At 43.6% G+C, this 23,483-nt stretch overlaps 2 protein-coding genes across 13 annotated transcripts in view; both read right to left on the bottom strand.

The window, feature by feature from the left end:
* The window catches only part of CALD1 (caldesmon 1), a 181,645-nt gene extending 159,247 nt beyond the window's left edge, over positions 1–22,398 (bottom strand). For 4 of the 12 annotated variants that reach the window (XM_083700179.1, XM_083700174.1, XM_083700171.1 and 1 more), the window contains exon 1: positions 22,085–22,388. The gene's annotated coding sequence lies outside the window, so the exon portion shown is untranslated. Of the gene's footprint in view, positions 1–11,108; positions 11,159–22,084 lie in introns of those variants that run through there. The other 8 variants (XM_083700181.1, XM_083700176.1, XM_083700180.1 and 5 more) reach the window with 4 other exon arrangements.
* The window catches only part of LOC310826186 (tigger transposable element-derived protein 1-like), a 1,677,490-nt gene that overhangs the window by 237,923 nt on the left and 1,416,084 nt on the right, over positions 1–23,483 (bottom strand). The window lies entirely within an intron of this gene.

Genomic DNA, 23,483 nt, shown 5'->3' on the forward strand with positions numbered 1-23,483 from the left:
TTCCAGCTGTTTTTATCTATTTATTTATTTATTTATTTATCCATCACATTTGTATCCTGATTTTTCTCTAAGAAGCGTAGGGTTCCCCACTGCAGAGTTGCAGGTAGATTTTTTAATGCTCAGCTGGTAGAGCATGAGACTCTTAATCCCATGTCAGACAAAAAAGATTCATGCATTGCAGGGGGTTGGGCTATGAAGCAATTAACCAAAAAATAAAATAAAATCACAGAAATATCAGCAGATATGAAAGCACTATCAAATTGAATGCAGATGGACTTGGATTAAAATTTCCACTTGGAAAGTTTGCTGAAAAGGGGAGACTTTTCAATGGGCACTGAAAAGCCAGTAGAGATGGTGCTTCTCTGATATGTAGTGGCAGATGGGCAGGGTATTATTGTTGTTGTTGTTGTTGTTGTTGTTGTTGTTGTTGTTGTTGTTATTATTATTATTATTATTTAAAGCATGTTGCTTCTAACAGCATCAGAACTATCCTAGGTCAGTTTCAAAATTCCATTTTCCAACACCCCTAGGAACAAACACCAGAGTGAGTTTGTGGATCTTTAAATCCCATAATCATAGAAAGAAATAGCCTTCTGCTTAATTTTTTTAAAAAAAGTTCTCCCAGCATACTGCTCCTGTTCACCATCAGCTATTCTGCAAAATATTTGCTGGCTACTGGTTTTCAGTGGTTCAGTCCAAATACCCCACTAAGCCAAACCGTGGCTTAGCTTGAGCAGGCAAAAAAGCAGGTTTCCAGAGAGGAAATGACAGCCATTTTGCTTCTCCTCCAGTCTTGCTGCTGCTGCTGCTGCACTGTTGTGAGGTAAGCCATGGTTTGTCGTCCATGGTTTCTCTCTTCCAGACAAACCTTGAGCCTAGGGTTTGGATGCTATGATAAGTAAAGTGTGTCTTAGCTCGCAGCATCACGCCAGAAGCAGGACCAGATTAAGCGGTTACTGTCTCCTCTCTGAAACCTGCATGTTTTTGCCTTTGCACTAAGCCACAATTTGACTTAGTGCTACGTGTGAACCAAGCTGGTGTCTCCAATCTTCATCTCTCCCAGTGGCAGTATTAAAATGGGAGGTTTGCTAGGCAGCAAACACCACTGAGAAGATGCAATATGCACTCTTCTGCCCGGCCTGCTGGCCTCACTAAACCTCCGAGGAAGCTGGTCTCTCGCTTCTCATCTGCCATCTTGAAAACATGTTCCATACAAACAAACAAAAAAATACAGAATCTGCTAGTGAAGTTAATTTATGCAATAACTGTCAACGTATTACATGAGCTTTAGTACCTTCAGCTAGCACCCCTAACCAGACTGTGCCCAGGCCAGGCGCCCCCATCACTCTCCCCCACCCCTCATCACGCTTCTGGTTCCCAGCTTCATATGTGCTAATAAATAATATAATTTTCATACAGGCACTTGCATAAAACTCTTTAGTGGCTTTGCATTTCAACACTTGTGCTAAATGGAATGCAGACTGCAGAGCAGGCAGAATGGAGCAGCGCAGAAACACCCAAGATAAAAATCATATATTTTCTTCAGAGTGAGAGAAGTTTGGGGTGTTTCCAAATACAAATCACCACTGCTGAGGTGCTCTGAAGGCAAACAGTCTATAAACTGGTTCTTCTCACTGCAGTTGGCAAACACAGAGGTTGGAATAGGCTGCTATCGGGAGGGGGGTTCTCAGGGAGATTTAGGCTGTAATCTTATGCATAATTACCAGGGAGCAAGTGCTATTGAACTCAGTGGGGCTTACTCCAGAGTAGGCATGCATAGAAGCATACTGTTATTCTTGTAGGTTGTTGTAAGTCGCAGTGTGATTTATAGAGAATAAAGGTGGGAGGGGGATACATTTGATTCAGTTCACATTTCAAGGCAAAAGTACTCCTTGGGACCAGGGGCCACTCTTACAAAAAGAAAATAACTGCTTGGCTGAATTGCAGCTGTTTAGATTAGGATGGCACAGGCAGCAGCCTTTGGCTCTGCTCCCTAAATGGAGCAAAGCCCAGAGGTTTTGCTTCATTTAACAGAGATAAAATCAGATACATTGTGTGCCACCTCAGCTCCACAGGACCGAGCTTCCCATTTTGGTTTTATTGCTTGGAAAATGCCCCTACCAGTTTTGAACTCTTGGTAGGTAGCAGAGAAGGTTATATAGATCAACAATCACCTTACCCCATATGTGCCCACTTGGCTGCCTCAGCCTGCAGAACTGGCACTCTTACAGGTGCCACATCATGTTGTTGTTTAGTTGTTTAGTCGTGTCCGACTCTTCCTGACCCCATGGACCAGAGCACGCCAGGCACTCCTGTCTTCCACTGCCTCCCGCAGTTTGGTCAAACTCATGCTGGTAGCTTCGAGAACACTGTCCAACCATCTCGTCCTCTGTCATCCCCTTCTCCTTGTGCCCTCCATCTTTCCCAACATCTGGGTCTTTTCCAGGGAGTCTTCTCTTCTCATGAGGTGGCCAAAGTATTGGAGCCTCAGCTTCAGGATCTGTCCTTCCAGTGAGCACTCAGGGCTGATTTCCTTCAGAATGGATCGGTTTGATCTTCTTGCAGTCCATGGGACTCTCAAGAGTCTCCTCCAGCACCATAATTCAAAAGCATCAATTCTTCGGCGATCAGCCTTCTTTATGGTCCAGCTCTCACTTCCATACATTACTACTGGGAAAACCATAGCTTTAACTATATGGACCTTTGTTGGCAAGCTGATGTCTCTGCTTTTTAAGATGCTGTCTAGGACAAAGACAACAGGCCTGTTCAAAAGCAGCGCCGTCACCTACCCCCTTCTAAAACAGCCATCTTGGGTCCCAGTGGAGACGGCAGTAGTGGCCAAGTTGGGTTATGCCAGTGAAGGGCTCTTCTGAGCTACTGGGGGCCTCGGCCAGAAGTGATGAACTTTGGGACCTCAAATTTCAGTGGCACCCCCAAAATCCACCATCTTCTGTTGGACATCATAGTCGCAGTGCCTGCTGTAGCACCCCAGATGATCTGTGACTGGTGTGACCAGCCCAGTCACACTCCCCTGGATCATCCATTGTGGCCAGAGCCTGACCTGTCCAACCACTGGTGCTAACCCTGCTCTGATTTCTGCCTCCCCTCTCAGCACAACAAGAAGGAAGTCCCCAGTAACCCAGGGTTGGAATTCTAACTCAAGAAGAAGCTATGCCTCTATGTCAAACTGGCTTAGGGACTATTCTACAGCATTAAGCACCTAGGCCAAGAGGCAAGCCAAAGAAACGATCAGTTCAATGTGGGCGTGAGTATATATGCTTTCTTTTCTTTAAATACCATTTTAAAGAATAAACTGAAAGCTTATCTTCTAACTGTTTCTATTGCTTTATGTTAAACTAAGACAAGAATTAAATTGTGAAAACCCGGTACAGGCAACTCCCCATTTACTCAGGGGTTGTGTTCTGAGGCACCGTGTGTGTCCGATGGGTGCGCATAATGCCTACCCCACCCCCATGCGAACTGAAAGGCGCACATGTCAGCAGTTGCGCATGTGCCTATCCCATGCAAACAGGGAGTTGTCTGTGTAATAATGAAGACTAGGCCATCCCTGCTATGGCCATTGGAGAAATGTACATAGGAACACAGGCTTGCCTGGACCATTAATCCACACACTAACTGAGCGAGACTCTCCAGTTTTTCCAACTCGCATCTCCTCATGCTCTACGTTGATTGAACCTAGGACCTTCTCCACAAGTTATCTGCTCTACTGCTGAGCTACAGCCCTTCCCCAAACGTAGCTTTCCCAAGGGCTACAAATTCACACCAATATCTGTAACAGGAGCAGAGTGTTTTGCAGCAGTTTTAGCAACACACACCTGTTTGTATTGTGAAGAGAATCCACCAAGCTACTCAACAACAGAGTCACAACAGAGAGAAAACAAGCACAGACTACAAATTATGCATCGTAATATTTCCAAGGTTAAACAAGTATTTCATTTTGGGGTGCATCTCAACAGTCCAATTATACAAACATGTCTATCAGAAAAAGCAAAGCTTATGGAGCTCAAAGGGCTTGTGGCCAGTACATATGCTTAGGATTGAAGCCTAATACTCACTCTGCTATTAATGTAATTGAGACTAGAGATGGACAATAGTGGGGGGTTTTAGTTCTGTTTTATTTTATTTTTCCAGACAGCTAAAGCTGGTTTAAGAAAAGATAGCTGTTTATGGTCAGTAGCCTCATCTCACTTTTGCTTTTGGTCAAAACCTGTTGGACCACAGGGAATGGGACCAGGATAAGGAACCCATGGCACTCCAGACACTGTTAGACTCTTAACTTCCTTCCGTCAACTCCAGGCAGCATGGCCAATGGTCAGGGGTGGTGGGAGGCATAGCCCCAACAACGTCTGTGGGGGGCACAGGTTGCCCACCCCTGCAATAGGGAAATAAAGCAAGCCTGTATGAAGGGATGTGCCTTTTCCCAAATCAGTTGCAGCTCCCTTAGTTGCGGCTGTTGGGTCTCCGGCCTAGCAGAAACAAGCATCACACAGGTGGGTGGCTGCTGTGCATTAAGGCCTGTGGAATGAGCCCCTATATGTTCATAGTGCCTTTATAAAAATAAAAAAAAGTGTTCTGTTGCCTTCTAAGGAGGTTCATACCAGCTTGGCAGCACCCTGCCACTGCTTCAGAAGCTTCTGTTTAGCACTGTTTAGATTTGCACTGTCATATTTTTTGTGTGCCTTGTCAGAGAGCATGGGAACTGAAGATAAATTCGAGAGATCCCAGAGCATGTTAGAAAAGCAAGGCATGCCACATTCAGCTGATGCTTTACCTCCTAATTAACATTACACAGAATAAAGAAGGAAAGGGCATTAATATTCTATTTGCAACAATCCGTGACTTCATCTGGGTGGAATTCTGAAATTGCCTTCAGGACCCTGTCCTCAGCAGAGGTCTCATATATTTTTATGAATGCTGAATTGGTGCATTATACCCATATGCTTTTCCTGGAAGCCTGACGAGCACAGGTTCTCTTTCATGTACACTCGGAAACGGCCGGCGCAAGTGGTGCGTGTTAGCTTTATACTCTACACATGTAAAAGTCAAGCCATAATTTACATTGATTACATAATGAGGCAATCTGTCTCCTTCCAGAATTGCCTTTCAGCTCAAGCTGGTCACACCTGCATCGCGGCAGAGTCACATCTGGCGCATAAATCACATACTCGAGAGAGGTACCCTTTTTGCCTCGTGGGGAATAGGCCTTTCCACAGCCCTTAATGTACAACTGCGCGAGCCTGACTGGAGCCACCTGCCTTTGGATAGGCCAAACCAGTACATCAAGTACATAACTATTTCCCAGCAGACCTCCAAGGAAGCCAAGGGAAGGCAAGGGAGAACACCACTATTTCCCTAGATGGCTTTGTATTGTAATCCTGGAGCCAGTATGGTGTAGTGGTTAAGAGCGGTAGTCTCGTTATCTGGGGAACCGGGTTCGCTTCCCCGCTCCTCCACATGCAGCTGCTGGTGACCTTGGGCCAGTCACACTTCTTTGAAGTCTCTCAGCCCCACTCACCTCACAGAGTGTTTGTTGTGGGGGAGGAAGGGAAAGGAGAATGTTAGCTGCTTTGAGACTCCTTTGGGTAGTGATAAAGCAGAATATCAAATCCAAACTCTTCTTCTTCTTCTTCTTCCTCTTCCAGTCCTCCAACCATATTTTAGAACCTTCCTTGCTGTAATGTCCCCTATAGACAAAGGTGAGCAGACTCCCTCTTTTTTGCACATTTCCTTTTATATGTGTTCTCTTTGCGCCTCCTTTTACTTTATGGCGGTCCTTCACTTCTTTATGATTTTATGATGGTCCTTCACTTCTGCAGCTTATTTTTCATCCATTGAGCCAGATCTCATTGGTGTCTAGCGTTAGTGCCTGATCTTGTTATTTATTAATTCTATTGTTTTATGGTTCTAAATTAATTGTGGCTTATATAGTATGAGTCTATATGTCAGAAGCTGCCTTGGGAGAGTTCAGTGGCGTAGCATGGTTTGCCAGTGCCCAAGGCCGTGTGGAGGGTGTGGGTGGGAGGGAAAGAAACAGAGTAGGCACGTGTATACAACTGCCTCACAGTGTCCGCATCACCGAGGAGATCACAGCCACAGAGATAAGAAGAGAAAAGAGGTCACTTCCTCGTTCGCATGGAGAATCTGTTTTCAACAGAGCCCAGCAACAGAAGCACACATGAGTATTGAGGCAGCATCGGGTGTTGAAATTTTGTACCCCCTAACAATTTCCACCCTGAGCAACCACCACCGTGCCCCCCACACTATGCAACTGGGAGAATTTGACCCCAAAATGCAGTCTAAATGAATCAACACTAAGCATGCCCTGGTTTTTCAAGCTTTTCCTCATAACCTTTTTATTTTTTTATGCATATGTAGGCCTTTCCAGCCTCAAAAAGTTCTTATGAGGAAGCACCATAGATCATCTTCGGTACAGAGTCCAGAAGCAAGGAGGGTACACTGTTGTCAGGATTTCACCTTTCCTCTGGGGTGAAATTTAATGTAATTTGCTTATTCTTATGCAATACAGGGAACAGAACCCTTTTGCAAAACAGGTATTCCATATTGCTTTTCCGTGTCTGATGAAGACGTTATTTTAAGAACATTTCTAACTCTCTCTTTTTAAAAGAAAACTCTCAACATTATACTCAATGTATAAAAACTTACAACATGAAACCATTGCATCACCATGTGAGGAACTCCCATGTGGTGGTTTCAAAACACTTCCAAGTTGCATTGCCCTGGAGCCTCGGCTCAGTGTAGTCTCAGAGACTCTGGGAACCTTATGGCTTGAGATGGAGACTGAGCTTAGTGAATCCTCTTCAGGCACAGAGGGCAGAAGAAAGGTAATATCTGTTCCTGTGGCTGACAGCCTTAGCTCCCAATCATTTGACCTCAGGGAACGTGAAAACACATTCCACACACCTTCAGACAGTATATTTGAAACACTGCATTAAGCAATAATGGATTCCCCCAAAGAACTATGGGAGCGTGGTTTGTTAATGGTGCTGAGAGTTGTTAGGAGAACGCTATTCTAGTCACAGAGCTCCAATTCCCAAATTTTGCTGGGAAGAGCAATCGGTTGTCAAACAGCTCAGAGAACTGTAGCTCTGTGAGGGGGATGGGGGTCTCCTAAGAACTCCCAGCACTCTTAAACCACAACTCACAGAATTCTCTGGGGGAATAAGATAGTTAAATCAGTATCAATAGTTCTTTAACTGCAGGGTGTGAATATGGCCCCTAAAGGTAAAGGTAAAGGTAAAGGGACCCCTGACCATTAGGTCCAGTCATGACCGACTCAGGGGTTGCAGTGCTCATCTTGCTTTATTGGCCGAGGGAGCTGGCATACAGAGCAGTGCACGGAAATGCCATTTACCTTCCCACTGGAGTGGTCCCTATTTATCTACTTGCACTTTGACATGCTTTTGAACTGCTAGGTTGGCAGGAGCATGGACCGAGCAATGGGAGCTCACCCCGTTGCGAGGATTCGAACCGCTGACCTTCTGATCAGCAAGTCCTAGGCTCTGTGGTTTAACCCACAGCGCCACCTGCGTCCCAATATGGCCCCTACGTCAGGTAAATCACAACTTTTTCTCAGGGAAAGAGATGGGACAAAAAAAAAAGGAACCTCTCAGACTCATGACTATAAATCAGGGGTCAAATAGAAGTGTGGATGAGTTAAGCAAGTAAAGGAAGAATACAACCACTTCTTGCAAGTTAATACTGTATGACATCAGACGTGCTTAATTTTTAGTTTTTGCAAGAAGGCTTTTTGCATCTGTTGCAGCTTTTAGGAATGGAAGGAAACTAATGGGGAAAGAGAAGTAAAAAGATTAACAATGCTTAAAACACTGCAGAAAATAGGCAAAGATGATACCCTGACATATTTGTATAAGTATAAAGGTTGAAATAGATAAAATTTGGCTTTTGCAGAACTATTTTTTAGTGTGGGAACAAACTTGGGAAGATTTTGGCATAGAGAACAAAACAAGCTAAGAGGAAAACACTGATTTTGCCTATGTAAACAAGAGAAGGAATCAAAGTGGAAGGAGAAGCAACTACTGAGTGAACTTGCAAAATGTTATACAGAATCATATTCTTTGGTTAAGACTTCAAAGGATCACCATGGGAACATTCTTAATAAAATGGTGAGGAGGATAATGAATGTTTAACGGTGGTGTTATTTAAGTAGTTAGAACAGTTCTAGATCATCTACTAAGACATAAAAGCTTAGGATTAGATGACTGTGTAAAAATGAGTTTTGGATGTAACACTAAACTGTGGTTAATCAGAAATGCAAGCAAAGATTCTGATCATGTCCATACCAGAGGAAGAGAAAGGAGTGGAAGAGCATGCAAAACCAACGCTTACGTAAACTGATTCCCGTAACAATAAATTATAGTATTTTATTGCCCCCAAATGCAGCCAATATGTTACTGCTACAACCTTAGAATAAGGATGAAACTTATGACTAAACCATTAAAAGGAGCTGTAAGGAGATCGTGGAGGAACAATTAAGTATTTTAGCATCTTATTCACCTCAGAAATAGAACATCTGTGATATGTATTAATGGTCAGCCACCAATTTGAGGGCCACAGGTCAGTGGCTGGAGTGGCCAATGTTTGCCCATGCACGGGACACTTACAAGTCACACATTCATCCATCACACATATGACCAGTGCTTTTTTTCTTTAAAAAATGTTTAGGGGTACTCTCATTTTCCTACTCATATTGAAATACTGCCCCTCAATGAGGCCAAACTTAGATTCAAAAAATGTTTAGGGGTATGCGTACCCCTGCGTACCCCCAGAAAAAAAGCACAGCACATGACACAGAATACTACCCTCTCCATCTCTCTCACACACATGAATAGTCATGCATGCACATACAGAGGTGCAAGGGCACATGTAACCAGCACTTGCCAGCTTCTTTCCTTCAGTTTCTACACAGATCTACTTCAGGATTTATACAAAAAGGCAGCTTTTCCACCTCTAAAAGAGGGGAGGAAGAAATGCTGCCTCTTAATCTTAAAGAGCAAGGAAAAGGACTTCGTTTCAAATCTCTGTACTGTGGTGTTAGTCCTAAAGACCGGAGATTGAAGATCCTTTCCCTTCCTCCCCCACAACAAACACTCTGTGAGGTGAGTGAGGCTGAGAGACTTCAGAGAAGTGTGACTGGCCCAAGGTCACCCAGCCGCTGCATGTGGAGGAGCGGAGACGCGAACCCGGTTCCCCAGATTACAGGTCCACCGCTCTTAACCACTACACCACACATTGAGTACCTGGTCATGTTCCAAATACTTTGGGAGAACTGGCATCCTGAAAGGTGGGGTATAAATAATTGTCACAAATCAATAAATGATTTCGAATGACTTCGCAGCAAAATGTGTATTATTCCTAAGCATTTAGTTCTGCTCCAACTGCTGCTAATAGTTATTAAGAATTGTGATTTAGAGAAAGGGCACTTTCAACTCAGAGAGGAAAAACAGATAATACAAGTGAGGATACTCCAGAAGTCCAAGCAGTTAAGTTAATCTTAATTAAGACACAGAGCCCTAAATATGACAGATACCACAAAATATGGAACTGGAATCTAGGAATTGGAGTACAGGATCATACACGGAGAATAAAAATTCCTTGTGTGTCAGTCTAATCAAGATTCTAAGTTCATTGCAAGATGGTATTTGACACTCTGGGAGTTCAAAAACCTTTTCTTTTCTTTTACAGGAATGCTGACTTTTAACTGCTGCAATGTGGAGTCTGATGCACATATGCTGTGATGGCCTTGCCATTATTTTAGGGTCAAATAACCGGAAGAAGAGCAAAAAGAAAACCCATCAACAACCCATAAATAATTTTTCAAAGCAGGAAACTAGTCTCGCATTTCACTCAAATAAACTGCTCGAATCTCATTTGTGAATTTTTGGAGACAAAGGAGATACTCTGTCTTAAACTGTGAGAACAAAACTAGGCCTAGAACCTTAATCTAGGTCAGGATGGGAACCATTTTCAGTCTGAGGAGGGCATTCCCTTCGGGGCAATTTTCCAGGAGCCACATGCCAGTGGCCAAAGGGGGTGTAGAAATAAATATAATTGTTTTTATACACTGGGCAAGTTTTTCTTCACACTCTCACATGTCCCTCCCTACCCTCCATCAGGCAAGCAAAAGGCAGTATCAGAGTTCAGTCCTGGCAAGCAATGACACTCAAGCAAGACCACTGAGGGCTAAGCCCTGGGTAGAGGGCAGCCAGCCAGGGTGGTATGTGGTGTGAAGAAAGTCCCAAGGCCCAGAGAGGCTTGGAAGGCTGCATTCAGCTCCTAGGCCTGAGATTCCGCGCCCCCCTTGCTTTAGGAACACCTAGGAGAGAAGATGGCAGCTTGCAATTGCCATGACTCCTGGGAAGACTGTCACCACTGATGGGGTGGATCTAAACTCGGGGGGCGGGGGGGACGCTATAAATAAGTCAGAAATTAGATCATTTTAACACAAGGGAAAATATCCCTATGGAAAATCGCGTTTTAAAATTTCCTGCTTTCCGGCGCCATCTGGTGTTGCATGTTTATAGCACGTTCAAATCGCTGTTGTTGTTTTTTAGTAATGTAGCTGAGTCTGTGGTAAATTTTCTGCCAGCTTTGTCGCCTTTCCACCCACCCACCCACTGCTCCCTGAAATTATACAGTAGTGGGGAAAATGGAAAGGCAGACATTTTCACCCAGTCTGAATTTCTATCCTCTGTCTCTCTGTTTCTCTCTCCCTGTCACAGGCCTCCACAACTTATGAGTCACTGAGCCAAAAACAGCCCCTAAGCAGCCCAAGAGGAAGTCTCTAAGATTTCTCTTTTCGCAGTCCTCAAATTCCACAATCTAGGGGATCTTGCAGCCCGCGAGACATGATTGACAGGCTTTATTCAGTCCGATGGCTCATGACTTTCGCAGGCCTGCCTCTTATGAATTGCTGTATTTACACTGAGCCTTCCTAGGTACATAAAAAGTGCTCCAAAGCTCCAGTTATCCTTGACCTGTTAATGATGGGCTCAGGTGTTTACAAACGGGACCGAAAAGCTCTTAAATCCTAACCACAAGTTACTTACTGATTGAAGAATCTGTTTGCCGAATACTTGTGCCTTTCTGTGGTCAACGTGGTAACTGCCAAGGAAATTAAACAGAAGCCTCCTAAAAAATTTGTAAAAACAGGGCCATCTTTGGGCATTAGGACCTTGGCTCTAAATATGCCTACAGGTCCCATGAAATACAAAGGGTATTGTTAATTCAGCATTTCGTAGATTCCCTAAGCTGTTTGTTGTTCCCAGTATCTGGTTTTCAGAGGCAGACTATCCCACACCCTCCAAGTGTCCCTATTTCCAGGGACAGACCCAGAATTACAAAAAACCACCCTGGCTTCTGATTTGATCCTGAAATGTCCCTGTTTTCCCCACCAGTGCCACCACCACCGAGCTTGGGATGAGCCATGCTTGTCTTGAGCAGCAGTGGAAGATATAGGGGAGCATCCTGTTGTCCCTCTGTTGTCTCCTCCCTTGGGCAGCTGATAGTGGTTACTGAAGAGCAAAGAGGAGGAGAAGCTGCCGCTGTCAAGGCCCTGCCTGGTGTGACGTGCCAGCTCTGAGGTGCAGCTGGGCTGCCCTGGGTGGGAAGAAAGGGGGAGCAGAGCACAAGGAGTCTTGATTTTTTAAAAAAATTAAAAAATTGTTCCATGCACCCATATCTAAAATCTTGCCCTTTTCTAGCTAGCTATCTACACCACCACCACCCAGAAACCTCTGTGCCACCAGCAACCCCCAAAAAATGATTTAGATCCAGGCATCCCTGTGTGACGTTAACATATGAGAGTGCTGGAGGTGAAATAGTTAAACAAGTTACCCAATCAGAACCCAGGGGTGGAGTCAGAGGGACTATAAAACCAGCTCTGGGAGGGGCAAAGGGACAGTTCATTGGGAGTTGGGTGGTTGGTTGGAGTGGGAGTGATTTGGAATAGAGTCTGTGGGTAGGTTGAGTTAGTCTAGCGAAATAAGCTGAGTCAGGAACATTTAGGAACTAGGAAGACATTTGAGAGGTGGTTTAGTGAGTGAGAGCAGGTAGCGGAAGTTATAGTTCTGGATAGGCACCCCATGATTGTAATGGACCAATACCGTTTATGAAACCACACGCTTGTTAAACTGCAATAAATAAACAGAAGTTTATGTTCCAATTTAACCCTGACTGGACTCAATATTGTACCAGGTGGGGCCTGGGTGGTGGCAGCAAGAAATAAAGTGGTGGCACAGGGATCAATAGACGGTGAAATGTCTGGGGACCCTGTGTGATCGCCACACCCCGCTGTGGGATTTTCCTGGTTCCTTCATAGGAAATCGGACAGCTCCTTGTCTCCCCCAGGGCCACTCAGGAGCAAAGGAGACAGCGAGCCAGGCAGGAGCTCTGAGGCACTTGAATGCCGGAAAGGTTTGAAGCCACTTTGATAACCGAAGCTTCGGGAGGCAGCTGTCAACGTGAGCAAGCTGAACGGAAAGGTTATTGTGATTATTTTCAAGCTGGAAAAGTGAGCGATGCCAACTGTTGCCTCAGAAGAATATTTCAAGCAAGAGAGCAAGCTTCCCTAGCCTGGTCCCCTCTCCAGATGGCAACTTCCATCAGCATCAGCCAGCACACAGGTTGAGGAAGTCTACAACAGAGTATGGAAGTGTCTCCAGCTTCACTGGATCATTGCCAATACAGATTATTCGTGGTTGAGGGCTAGGATCTCATGCTTAGGAGCTGCTTATGTGGAACTGGAAGATGGTTCAGATTTAAAATCTCAACTCCATTTCATTTAATCAAGATTGGAAAGAACTTTGTGGATTAATTTAAAGAACACTGCAAGAACGTGGAAACATTAGCAGGATTGCTGCAGCATTTATGAGCTGAAGGCCGGATTATGATGTGAAAAATAATTGGAAATTAATTGGGGAAGATAATTAGATGCAATGAAAAATATAAAATAAAAAAATGGAAACCGGGGCAGGGGGGAGTCAATCAATGCAAATTTGGATTGGATTTCTAATGTGTAAGAAAATTGTTATTAGAAAAATTGAAAATAAAATACTAAAAATAAAAAAATAAAATCTCACTTCCAGAACAGGTACACTGCTCAAGAACCAAGAGAGGCTCAAGATCACTGGGGTCACTGAGCTATAATAATAATAATAATAATAATAATAATAATAATAATAATAATAATAATATAATGGTTAAGCATTTTCCAAGCAATTTTGCAATCAAACAAAAAAAACCTGAGTAATGTGAGTATTTTCAACATATAGTATCTGTTCACCCTTTAAAAAAATAAAAGGCACGCATATCGATGGTTGATCAAACCATAGGAACCCCTTCCTCAAACCCCATTTGCATCCAGTTCAAGCTTTTGTCCCTTAAACCCCTCAATGTACTTGTCCTTCAATCTCCCCTCACCACCTTATTTCTCATTATACCCTTCCTGTGACCTGTGCTCCTCCAATATACTTCCACAAGGACCCTGCTTATTATTCTTTATTCCCTCTCCTTTCAGAACGGCCATGTGATTCCGTTTCTCTCCCATCAAGTCTGTCCTCAAAACACCCCTGAACATTTGGCTTAACTCCCTGCTCCATGTTCTTGAACACTTTCCCTGTCAAATCCACCAACAGCCACGCTTGGAAATAAGCTAGTGGATGAGATGGGTCATGCATATGACCCAGTAATTGTGTTCTTAAAAAGGAGAGAGGGCACGTTTCAAAAGCCCCCTCCAAAATCCCAGGCCTGCGGAATTGCTTATTTACAAACGTGTTTTATGGCAATGCTGATCATATCTCCCCACGGATTAGCTGGTGCGAAGAAAGTTTGCCTCGTAAATCTGTTGTTTCTGTCCTTTGTGTTCTTTAAAACTACAATATAAAGTTCCTGACAAGTCTGAGTTACCAGATTCTTAAGGGCAATATTCCCAGCATTGTTTTGGGTTTCGTTGTAACTTGTCAATCTGTGTGTGTGGCGGGGGTGAGGGGGGCATGCATACATATTGACGTATCCCACAACCTCTGGGTAGTTCCAAGCTAAAAAGTATTTATGACTAGACATGGTGTTCTACACAGTTCTATGAGCCAATTTCCATTATTCCCCCTTTTTTCCTATTTAAGGACATCCAACCAATGAATGTGCAAACAGGCGGGTTGCTTATTGTCTTGTTTTTACACCCTGCACAGCGTCTCTCAGAGGACCCTTATTTATTATCGGTATGAGCAGAGCATTGAAATATGTAGTGGAAGTTTCCACAGAGCCAAAGCTTTTCCAAGTAGGGTACTTTCCCACCACTGCCTGTCCTGGTTCCAGTTGCTCAGATCACAAATTCTAGTCTCATCAATAGGTTCGTCTTAAAAAATAGCACATCAAATTTCATTCCCAAAGAATAATCAGCCTTCCCAAGTTAAGGCTGATGCCAAAGTTTTGCGTGTGCTTATGTGGTCTTGTTCTTTTTTTTTTATAATATTTTTTATTAGTTTTATGAAATACAGAAAAAAGAATAAAGAGCATATTATAAAAGTAGAAAAGGAAAGTTACAAATTTTTCTTACTCTTTTTTCCAAATCTGTTGGACTTCCCCACGTCCTCCCAACCCTGCATTCTCTGTGATGCATAACGTCTGCAATTTGTTAACTTGTTTCAATACTTATTGTATCTTCCTTTTTATCATGTTACCCAATTTCAAATATATTATAGCCCAAATCATGTACGTTTTCATTTTAACACAATAAAGTTGTTTCATTATTCTATCTCTGACTCCTTGTACCTTAATTTCCATTTCTTTAATTTAACATTACCGAAGCTAGAATTTCCTAAAAGGTGCGTTTTTTAACATTCATACAACTTATAATGTTTTTCCAAATAGTCTTTAAATTTTCTCCAATCCTCCTCGAATGTTTCTTCTCCCAAGTCTCGGATTCTGCCAGTCATTTCGGCCAGTTCCATGTAATCCATCAACTGCGTGTGCCATTCCTCCAGTGTGGGTAAATCTTGTGTCTTCCAATGTTTTGCAATCAGGATCCTTGCTGCTGTAGTAGCATACATAAAAAAGGTTCTGTCCTTCTTAAGCACTCTCTGGTCCACCATGCCCAGGAGGAAGGCCTCTGGTTTCTTAGGTAAGGTAAATCTAAGTACCTTTTTTAGTTCATTATGAATCATTTCCCAAAAGGCCTTCACTTTCGGGCAGGTCCACCAGAGGTGAAAAAATGTCCCTTCCGCCTCTTTACATTTCCAGCATTTATTATCAGACAGGTGATATATCTTAGCAAGCTTGACTGGGGTCATGTACCACCGGTATATCATTTTCATAATGTTTTCCTTCAAGGCACTACATGCCATAAATTTCATTCCGGTGTTCCATAACCTTTCCCAGTCTTCAAACATAATGTTATGCCCCAAATCCTGCGCCCACTTTATCATGGCGGATTTGACTGTCTCATCCTGAGTATTCCATTTAAGCAGCAGGTTATACATTCTCGAAAGTAGTTTACTTTTTGGTTCTAACAATTCTGTCTCTAGTTTCGATTTTTCCACCTGGAATCCAACCTTCTTGTCTACTTTAAAGACCTCTTGAATTTGTGCATAATGCAACCAATCTCGCACCTTGTTTTTTAGTTTTTCCAAGCTCTGCAACCTCCAATTGTCTCCAATCTTTTCAATAATTTCCTCATATTTAGGCCAATTGGCTTCCATATTAGGTCTCTTACGTGCCTTGGCCTCCACCGGTGAGAGCCACTTATGTGGTCTTGTTCTGTTGGTGCTGATATTGAAAGCAAAGCCAGCAGTGGGCAGGAAGAGAGTCAAAAGTGGAGAGGGCACTCCTTTTGCAGGGTTTTGTTGTTGTTGTTTTGCCTTTTTTCTCCATCTTCTCCCTTCTTCCCACATCTTTTTGCCACTTCTTCCACACCATTTTCCCTCTCCTAGCAACCTCCATGATATTATGTCGAAGGCTACAGAAGGGTGTAGCCTGTCCATGAACTCTGGTGATGCCTCTTTGCTTTCCTGGATAGAGTAAAAAAGGTAAAGGGACCCCTGACCATTAGGTCCAGTCGTGACCGACTCTGGGGTTGCGGCACTCATCTCACTTTATTGGCCGAGGGAGCCAGCGTGCAGCTTCCGGGTCATGTGGCCAGCATGACTAAGCCGCTTCTGGCAAACCAGAGCAGCGCACGGAAACACTGTTTACCTTCCCGCCGGAGCGGTACCTATTTATCTACTTGCACTTTGATGTGTTTTCGAACTGCTAGGTTGGCAGTCGCAGGGACCGAGCAATGGGAGCTCACCCTGTCATGTGGATTCGAACTGCCAACCTTCTTGTATGTATGGAAACAATCCTACCATACAAAGGTAAAATTTACTTCCTGGCCCTGTCCACCAGTGGCATGTGGCCCCTGCAAGGTTACCCAGGAGGGAATGTGGCTCTTGAAGTGGAAAAGGTTTCCCATCTGTGCCTTAGGCTCTCCTCTGCTTGGAAACCCTGGTGAGAGCAGTCACAAGGATGCTCCCTTTGGCCTTGCTAGTTGCGCAGGCTGCTTGTCATTCCCCAAGTCCCTGAGAACGGAGACTGTCACAAAAACGCAGGCTACCTTTGCTACTCGGGGAATGCTGCCAATTTCACATCCTTCCTCCAGGTTAGGGATGGTTGAATCTGCCAAATTCTGGTCATTATACATTTCTCAGGTTTTCACCCATAATTTCATCCCACTCTCTTTCCACATTCATCTGATTTTTTATTTTTTAATGCAAAAACAAAACTCCTTCCAAAATACATATTTCAGTGACTATTTTGACAGATGAACATCCAGGAACTGCAGAATTTGGAGATGTGGAAAATCTGTTGGATGCCTAAATCCCGAGCTGCACATTAGTCCAAGAGATCCTGATAAGGCCATTTCATATAGGAATTCGCAAGGACTAAATCCCTCAATTGTCCCAAGATAAACTTTCCGCCTCCACATTCATATTACTTGGAAGGAAAGAACTCCATAAATGTAAACTCCTGAGGAAGTCCAGTTTGCTGAAACAAAAACAAAAACAAAAAACCCCACTGAAACCAATAGACTTCAAAAGCACTGTGTGTGTTCCACAGAAGTGCTGGAGTTTGTACAGAACACAGCATTCAGCACCTTGAAAATCACAGCTTTCATTATTTTAATAATGATAGGAAAAGTCCTGTTCAAATATTCTCATTGGGTAGAAGGAATGCGGAGGAGCGTGGTGGGAAAGGAGAATGGGACCACACTGCTGGCTCTGCCCATGACCTTCACATGTAGACCCATAGACCTAAAAAAGGAGCACCTCTGTGGGTTAGTAGAGCTATGCGTGCACAGATACTCCATGTGATAAGGAACCCCAACGGTGCACAGTCCCCCACCATGTGGCATTTCTGCACCATAAAGCTCTAGAAGTACAATATAGGATGCCCTTTGCAGGCCTTCAAATCTATGCAAATGGCGCACAGTAATGAGGGAGGGCCAGTAGTGATGTATGGAAGTGAGAGCTGGACCATCAAGAAGCCTGATCGCTGAAGAATTGATGCTTTTGAATTATGGTGCTGGAGGAGACTCGAGAGTCCCATGGACTGCAAGAAGATCAAACCTATCCATTCTGAAGGAAATCAGCCCTGAGTGCTCAGTGGAAGGACAGATCATGAAGCTGAGGCTCCAATACTTTGGCCACCTCATGAGAAGAGAAGACTCCCTGGAAAAGACCCTGATGTTGGGAAAGATGGAGGGCACAAGGAGAAGGGGACGACAGAGGACGAGATGGTTGGACAGTGTTCTCGAAGCTACCAGCATGAGTTTGACCAAACTGCAGGAGGCAGTGGAAGATAGGAGTGCCTGGCGTGCTCTGGTCCATGGGGTCACGAAGAGTCGGGCACGACTATACGACTAAACAACAACAACAATGAGGGAGGGAACACCAATGCAGTTCCTTATAGATACGGAGAAGGTCTGAGCTAAGCTGCAATTTCTGTGGCACCCAACCAGAAAATGAAGAACTAGTCAGAGGTGAACTCCACTCAGCTTGACTCAAAACAGTTATTTATGAGCTTTCTTTTTCTAGCTCTGGAGACTTGGGTTCTTTCCCAAGCCACGCCTGGTGCTAATTGCTGAAGAGCTGCAGTTTCTTGGAGCCTAAAAACAGCTTCTGGAGGTCCTTTGCAGAGCTACGATTCAGACAAAAAACAGGCAGTGTTTTTGATGGGGTCGCGGATCGTGCATGTGAACAATCTTCTATCACATTCTGAGCCAGATAATAACTTCTAATTGAAACTGTGCTCAATTTGAAATACAACCAAGCATTATGAGCGGGAGAAATTCATATTCCCAACCAGGTGACAAAGATGTTTGGCGAGATATTTCTGAGAAGAACCTGCTGGACTGTCCATTAAGAGGGATGCCGACCGAATACACAAACCAAAACACACCTCTCCTAAGAACCCGAAGGGTCCACTTTCGTCATCGATCCATTAGTACCCACATCACAGGAAAATAATTGAAAATATGTTAATGTCCGCAAATACTCCGGATTTTTTGCAAACCAAAGTTAATATGAACAACACATTCTGACCAAAGGCGTACGATCTGAAGAGAAACCGGAATATGCACCATTCTAACTTCCAGTGCTATAGCTACAGCCTTGTGACCCCTTCCCTCATCTTCCTCCCAAAGGCTTTGAAACAGAAATAACAGGAGGGGCACACAGCTCGACACTGAAGGGGCGATGCAGAGGACCCACACTCAGGATCTTCACATTTATTTATTTAAACTTAAAAACAAGTGCGATTCGGACTGGGATTACAGTGCAGGATGTGGAAGAGTTAACTCTCCATGTGACCAATATGCCATAATTTCACCCCCAGTTAAAATTGCTGAGCTGTAGGCAATAATTCAGAGGGGAAAGGAGATCAGCCCTCATCAAGGGACAATGGGTTCTCACCAAGCACTGTGCAGAAACATACCAGAATTAGGAAAGCATTGTCGCTCAGGCAAGGCTTCAGACCAAACAGGAAGTTTTTTATAGTCCTTCCTCACCAGCTTGGGTGGGTGGAGCCAGTCCAGAACCTGAGATCACTTCATTGCCCAAATGTTCCAACCTGCAGTTCTTAAAGGTAACCACATTGGGCAACCAAACACTGAGCCAACAGCGTTGCAGTGCTGGCACATACACCCCTCCTAATTTGCTATTTGCCACACTGTTAGGGAGGGGCATAATGATACCTGCAAAGAGGTTGGGGAAGGGTTAAATGTGAAAAATGACTGCAAGTGAGATCATGCTTAACCCTTCCCCCACCAGCACTATGTCCCTGATCCAAATTGGAGAGAGAAATGTTCCTGATTCCAGAGCTGCTTTGTCCCTTAATTATTACAGAACAAAGCCTTTATTGTTTTATTAACAAAGGTGCTTCCAGCTGGATGTGAATCATAAAAAGGATTCTACACATGCATGAAATTGTCAGAATATTTCATCCAGATCAGGGGTGCCCACTTGAATAAAATATTGGTGGGAGCAGGTAAGCCCAATCAATCACATGACGCAGTGTACACACACCATTTGAATGGCAATGCCTATCAACTTTGGGTGAGGGGGCGCAGCTTCCTCAAAAATGTTATTGGGGGGCCAAAGACTCCTCAGCCCCTATGAGTTGGCTTCTATGATCCAAATATCCAATTTCTGGGAAAAGTGGGGGGGAAGCATACTTGTTGCCAAGGACCCGTTTGCAAATTCAGCACCTTGTCAATCCCTTTCTGTAATCATCCTCATTCACTAACTTGCAAATCAGATCCACTGCAAAATCAGCTGAAGTCAGGCTATTAAATTATGCTGCTTCAGCATCCAAAGTGCCCCTGTTACATCTGCATATACACCTGGCCTGTACACATCTCTCTGTGCGGAAGATTAAGCTACATACAGACAATGACTCGGTGTTAAAGTGGTCCAGTCCAGGAGTGAAAGACTGGACTGGACCACTTCTCAGTTGCCCCATTCCTTGTCCAGATGCTCATGCGGAAGGAAATAAGTTTCCCCCTTCATGATTAATAGGAGCTTGGGGGGGCGGGGTTGATTTGGAAATCAGCTGGAAGGCAAAGAGCTAAAAAGTCCACTGCCTTGATGTGGCAGCCCTGATCCACTATCAGGAGTCACATCACAACTTAAGGAAATGCCATTGGAATTTCCACACCCAGAGCTCATACATCATGCCTAGTTTGACCAAGAGACTTATTGGTAGGTTGAAGGCAACATTGGACCATAGAGGCAACACTTACAAGGCACTCTACTCCCTTATAAGTTGTAAGCACTGCTAAAAGGAATTGGAATTTAAAAGCAGCATTGCTTAATGAACTGCATACTGTGGCAGTCCTTATGAAACAGACATGATTCTGATGTTTGTGTTATCTATTGCATATATCGTTGTGTTGATGGTTTAGATCTCATTCATTGTTTCTTGGGCAATTTCACACATTGTTCAGGGGGAAACCCAGGCTTACCGCCAGCCAACTGCAAGTCCCTCCCAAGTGTAATTGTCTGATTCAAGTGCCTGATGCATTCCCACATTACATTTGTAAGCTATATCTAAACTGTAACATGTGAAGTGGTCCTAAGAGCCTTTCAATGCATAATGGGGCAGTAAACCCAGGTTTGTGACTGGGTATCCCCTGGTCAGGGAGCTGCCTTTGTGACAAGTGTAGCCAAGTGATACAAAGCCTGCCCAACACATGTATGATTCACACATTACATTTTTAGGTGTCTACCGAAAGAATGTGAATGTGTGCAATGATCTTATGAAAAAAGGACATCCTGGAAGAACACACCTCTCCTGCATCTCAAATTAATTTAAAAGTGTTTGCTCAGCAGAGGTTCCTGGTATCTTGCCCTCGATGTTTTTAAGACAGCTTTCGCCTACATAGCCCCTTTTCCAGGGCAAAAAAGATCCACAATGAACAAAAACAAAATATAGGCACAGCCACATACCAAGAAAAGGAAGCTTGGGCTACCAAAAAGAAAGAAAAGAAAGCCATTTTGTTCAACAAAAGCAAACAAACACTACATGCCCATGTATTCTCTTTGGTTCTGGGTGAAGGATATTGTCTCCTTTAGACATTTCCACCCCTTTGCTCCTATTATTACTAGCATTAAGAGAAATTCTGTGCTTTCCAGAATATCATCACCTTCTACTCACAAAGTCATCAGAGCATGTCAGGAGTGCTTTAAACGTCTGCTTCCAGTCTTTGCAGAGCGACAGTCTGGCTCACCCACCCACACTGACTTTATTATCAGCCAGTTCCACCCATGAACATTTCTTCTGTTAACCGGAAAGGCTGCCTCATAAGAAACATCCTGGCAATAGGCAACATTACATGTGGAAGGCTAAAAACTAAAAACGGATGGAGACTACTTTCAACAAAGCTCTTCTTTTATGAAAGACAGTCAGAGCGAGACATCTGTTTCAGCAACATATCAAATCCATAACATTAACCAGAGCTTTGCCAGGACTGTGCTAGTGGCGTTCTCTCTCTGCTGCTAAGCTTTTCAGAGCCCAGGTTTTGGACTCTTAAAAAGGCGGGGCGGGCTGGGGAGCAGAGAGGCTAGTTTCCAGTTGTGCAGCTTTTCTTCCTCAAGTTTTGAAACAAAAACCCCACGCTTTAAAAAGGAGATTAGCAGCCCTGTTACAACGGGAGATAAAACACCCCATCTAAGAGGGTAGTTGTTATCTGTCTCCCAATGACAGACAGGTAAGAAATCCTGCTGCACGGAGTCTTAGTTCTGTGCAAACATACCCATCGTACTTACAAATATACAATAAAAAAAAAGTATCTCTGGGAAACATCAGACTCTGGCATCCCACCTCCGTTAATTCAACGCTGAGCATCATTGCAAAGCTGCGAGGTGCTCTTTGCAATACCTCTAACGCTTGCTTTGCGTTTGTTTTGATGGGAATGCTCCTGCAAATTATCCACAGTGCAAGTGCAAAAAGAAAAAAGCCCTCTGGATTTATTTATTGTTCATTGAGCTCTTACCTCAGCAGCAGAAACTGTTCTCAGACCGGTCTAGGCAGTGAGGCTCTGGCTGTTTCCCAGCGGCAGCAGCAGAGCATAAGAAGCACCCAGGCAGTCTAAGCCCCGCAAGCCCTAGTCCATGAAACTAAACTCTCTCCTTGGCCCCTCCCTAAAGTCAGTGCTAAGTGAATACATATCCCTTATGTTTAAAATTGGCAGCCAGTGGTATGCATTGTCCTCAATTTATTCTAATAAGCAGCCAATGGCTAGGCTTCAGCCAAAGGTGGGGTCAGCCAGCCTAAAGGGATGCCTGTCATTCCCTAGGCACGCCGAGGAAGCCACTCATAAGAAAACCAAGACCTAAAAACCTCCGAAAATTCGCACAAGCTGCCAAAACTGTCTTGCTCCATGCCCTTTTTTGGTTATCCTTCGCAGGGCCTCTGAAAGTAAATCCTCTGTCAGGAACAATCATAAGAAATGTTAATCTTAGAGAAAGAGGCTCTCTTGTTGAACACAAATGGAGGGTGGGTTTTTTTGTGTGTATATATATATTTTAAAATGAAATATATTGGAAAACGGGGGTTGGGGGGGAGAGAATCAGTCTCTGCATATTTACTGATGCATTCATTTTGGAGAGGAGGAGGTGGGATAAAATTAAAAGCAAGGCATTAGACGCAAACAAAATACAGCGACACTGTATTTTGGGAATGAATACCAGATGTTTTAGAAGTATTTCCTTTATCATTTTGAATCTGCTGGGAAAGGAAAGTGGAGGGGAGAGTGAAAAAGATGAGTTAGCGGGCTTTAGAAGCATTTTGAACAGAGAAGAAAGCATTTTCAGTTGCATGTACAACTATTAAAATACGCTGATTTCTCTTTTAACAGAGAAGAAAGCATTTTCAGTTGCATGTACAACTATTAAAATACGCTGATTTCTCTTTTAAAAAAATAACTCTATAGTCCTTGCATATTTCTCATGGCATTGTTGTTGGGGTTTTTTTTAAAAGACAACAACAACAACTCTTATCTGTTGAATTGTATCTTTCTAAATATCTGGCTAGCTATTCCAGCTATTCGTCCCACTCTCCAAAAGGAAAAGCCACAGCTCAGTGACAAGTTCATGCTTTTTCATGGAGAAGGTTCTCCCCTTCAGTTCTTGGTGTCTTCAGTTAAAAGGTTGATATAGCATATATGGATGCAGGAGAAACTCAATTCAGTTCACATTTAAAGCTGAATCTATCAAATTGACACTTTCTATTTGCAAAACCAAAACATAGGAGCTCCGAAATTTGCACTCATCTGAATTTTACGATGCAGTTCTCCAACAAATGTTTACAAAAATTCACACTGGGGAAGTGGGTCTAAACAAATGAAGGCACTAGTGAAAATAACCTACAAAATGCATAATATTGGGGGGAAA

The sequence above is a fragment of the Podarcis gaigeae genome (assembly GCF_964106915.1).
Source record: "Podarcis gaigeae genome assembly, chromosome: 10".
Classification (NCBI taxonomy): Eukaryota; Metazoa; Chordata; class Lepidosauria; order Squamata; family Lacertidae; genus Podarcis; species Podarcis gaigeae.